Source organism: Triticum aestivum, chromosome 2A, assembly GCF_018294505.1.
Source record: "Triticum aestivum cultivar Chinese Spring chromosome 2A, IWGSC CS RefSeq v2.1, whole genome shotgun sequence".
Lineage (NCBI taxonomy): Eukaryota > Viridiplantae > Streptophyta > Magnoliopsida > Poales > Poaceae > Triticum > Triticum aestivum.
Window position 1 is genome coordinate 155523558 of NC_057797.1, and position 4132 is coordinate 155527689.

Genomic DNA, 4132 nt, shown 5'->3' on the forward strand with positions numbered 1-4132 from the left:
ACGAATCTTCGGTATCTTGAGGTTTTGCTCCTCTAGCTTGGCTACTTTCAACTTTTGGGTCCTGAGTTCTTCACGAAATGCTTCCTTTCAAATACGGCTTCTTGTGGCTCCATCTTAACTTCTTGATGTAATACTCCAGATCCTGGTGATACACCGGCTAAGGTTAAAACTTCATCTTACTAATAGGTGCTCCATCAGCCTTCGTCCATCAAATCCATTCTGAAGAAAGCATCCTTAACTCAGCACGGTGACAAATAGCATCAGCGGGCGATGACATCACGGATAACCGTGTTTCTGCTCTTGTCATTCCCATGAGCTATCATTCCGTTGTTGATATCTCCTGCCTTAGGGTTTTCTTTGACAAAACTTCAAGTTCTCATGCTCCTTGTTTCAGTCTTTCTCTGATACACCTTGATCTCGGGTATTGACAACTTCCATAGTCTGCCAAGTTCCATAAGGGTAGCCTTCCTAGGTCATACAAATCTGGAAATGCTTCGTAGCCTCCAAATTCTACTAGTCTTCAGAGTCTTCAACCGTTGTAGTTTCCATTATTCAGATGCACAGTAAAATCCTCTTCATTCCGAAGCGGTCTTAGTTGTCCAATATCTTATACGTCTTGAAGTGGTCTCATCAGTTGAATCTTCGAGTGGTCAAAAGGGGAAAGGGGTATAGTCTCACTAAAAGGGAATATTTGAATAAGCTCAGAAGAGAAGAGAGGTAAAAGGTCTTTTTGAAAAGGAAAGTTGTAGGGAAAATCTTTCCTATGGGCTTGCCAGCTTCTAGGGTCACGTCCTACAGTCAACATGTGCTCTGATACCATCTTGTAGCGACCCGACCCGAATGGGTCAAGTCTCTGTGCTTAAGTGTCATCCCTGGATCGGTATGCTAACACACACAGTACTCGAGGATTTATAACAGAGGTAAATCACATGTATAAGTAACGTAAATACTATTACCTCAAATCCAAAATAGCGGAAGTAACAAGGTTGTGGATTCCCATCAACACCAACGGCAAAGTTGAGTGTAAAATCGTAACCCTAATGTATCACTTACTCGTCGTAAGATAATCCTGCAACATGAGATGTTGCAGCCACAAAGGGTCAGTACATTGAATGTACTGGCAAATTCACACCATAGAGAATGATGAATAAAGACTATCACTACATGCTTATTTGGCTGGTGGAAAAGCTCTATGGTTATAAGGTTTTGCGTAAAGCCAATTTTTCCCTACTGCAAAGGAATAAATTTTATTTAACTATCATGGTGGTTGTTGAACATTGAGAATGGTTGACAGCATTCTCAATCCCAATTAAGTAACATCATTAAACCCAACAATATTCATTTAAAGTAACATGATGAGATCAACAGGATAATCCAAGAACTAGATACTCGAGATGTCCATAACCGTGGACACGGCTAATCATGATTAGTTTGTACACTCTGTAGAGGTTTGCGCACTTTTCCCCGCAAGACTCGATCTCCTCCGTTGGTTTTCTCGCACTACATGGTGTTTGAGAAACGGATGACCGAGACATAGCCTTTCAGAAGCGCTAGCACCTTACGTTGGATAGACCGGTACACCTACTTTCCCCTACATCTGCTAGTCTACCCTGTAAGAGTTCGCATGACTTAATCAACTATGCCAGAGCCCATAATGGCTTGTGGCTGCACACGGAAGTTTCTAGTATGAATAATCTCATGAACCCTTTGAGCCTGGGTGGCGGTCCAAAAGAAAAACAGGCAAGTCCTGGAATACCCGGGTGCCTAGACAGGCAAGTCCTGGAATACCCAGGTGCCTCAATCCACCCAGATGTGTGTTTAAGTTGCCACCTTAAGTAAACCATTAATTAACAATCTCACATCTGTCATGAAAAAATCTCAAAACCCAATCCACGTCTACTAGCATAGTATGGCATAATAAGCAAACGTAGAATGTAACTCCCAAAGGTTTGATAATAAACAAGTAATACGTACTACCTCATCTACTTCCCATCCCACAATTTAATTAGATCCTAATCATGCAATGTGTGAGGATTGGTCTATTGCAATAAAACTGGGTTGTAGTAAAAGGTATGATCAAAGTGTGAACTTGCCTGCAATGTTGATGAAGATGATTCGCACTCAAAACTCTTGATAGCTCTACTCATCACACTCCGGTCAATCTATCGTAAGCAAGCAATAGTAGCCACACATAAGCAATCACTCAAAAGATCAGAAAGAACGAAGAAGACGATTCGGAAAACTTCAAAACCAAGCAAATAACTCTTGCAACATAAAACAATTTCCTAACAGTACCAAAATTATGTGAATTTGGCCTTATTAGAATGTTTAGGTCAAGAGCTTCGATTTGCAAAAAGAATCAACTCAAGCGGAGCTACGAAACTCAAGTTATGATCAAACGAAGTTTGAATTTAAATCTGCTCTAATTCAAATTTTAAACTTTTCAAAAACATGTTTGAGTTGGATTACTGGATAGAGGAGATCATAATGAAGACGTGGGCGTTGGTTTCGTTGGATTTGGATAAACGAGTAAAAAGATGTGGTCGTTTGAAGTACAGGGACTAATCTGTAAATAAACTATTCACAAACGGGTCCCTGGCCGAAAAATAAAAAGAAAAAGAAAAAAAAACTAAATAACGAACGTTTGCTACTGAACGCTAATGAACGAACCTGTTCACTGCAGATGCTAACATAGCGAATGTTTACTAATTAAAGAAAATGTTTCGTGGAAAAAAACAAAGCGATCTGGATCGTTGGATCCAGATCCGACGACGAGGGAGGCGGCGGTTACCGCGGCGATCGCCGGAGTTCGGGAAGACGGCGGCGGCGGCTTCGTACGGGGACGGGGCGGCGGCTCCGGTGGCTCTCCGGCTCGGGCGGCGAGATGCGGGAGAGAGAGGGGTGTCCGGGCGGCAGCTTTATAGGAGGAGGGGATGCACGGTGGCGTGGGGAAGGGGCGGCCGGTGACGGGGCGGCGCTGGACTCCGGGAGGAGTCCCGGCCGGGGACGACGGGCGAGGCGGCGCGGAGCTGGGCCTTGGCCTGGCTTCGGCTAGGCCGGCCCAGTTCGGCGGAGGGAAGCTCCTTTTTTTTAATAAACTTTTTTTTCAGAGAACTAAAATAATAAAAACAAAATAACAAAAAAAATATATAGGCATATAATATATCAAAATTTTCAGAAAAAGAATATCTACAACATGAACATTTTTGTAAAATGAAATAAAATCCACACAAATTCAGATAAATCAAAGAGTGCTACTGGTCTATTAGGATCCAACAAAAATCATTTTAAAAATACCAAAATGATTTCAAATAAATTTTTCTCCAATTTTCTATTGTAGGGAATCATGTTACCCTAATTTCCATGTATTTTATTTTTGGAGAAAAATAATTTGAATAAAACTCAAATAAATCCAAATTGAAAATAAATTCGAAAGAACTTTGAATTTGATCCTTGAAACTCACAACTCATATTTCATAATTTGAAGAAGTCATTTTATCTTCTCTCGTGAAAATCATTGAGTTGCATAAAGTTTCTGAATTGGAAAATATTTCCCAATGGAATTCAAATATTTTTCAAACACCCTTTTCATTTTAAATGGAAGAAGTCATGTCATTTTCTCTCTAGGGTTTTGTGTTGAAAAGAATTTGAATTCATGGAGATCAGAAAAGCAAATATGAAAGTTTGGGAAAGTCCTTTTATTCCCTCTCATTTAACTTTCAAAAGTTTCGAATTCACCCACTTTCAGACAATCAATCAACAATCAATCAAATCTATCTATTTGTTTATAACATTCCAAAATTTAGAATTTTGGGATGTTACAGGGAGCCAATATGAGCATCCATGTTCCGCTATTGGTTATTGACCGGAGACATGTCTCGGTCATGTCTACATAGTTCTCGAACCCGTAGGGTCCGCACGCTTAACGTTTCGATGTCGGTTATATTATAAGTTTATGAGTTTTGATGTACCGAAGATTGTTCAGAGTCCCAGATGTGATCACGGACATGACGAGGAGTCTCGAAATGGTCGAGACATGAAGATTGATATATTGGACGACTATATTCGGACACCGAAATGGTTCCGGGGGTTACCAAATATATACCGGAGTACCGGTGGGTTACCGGAACCC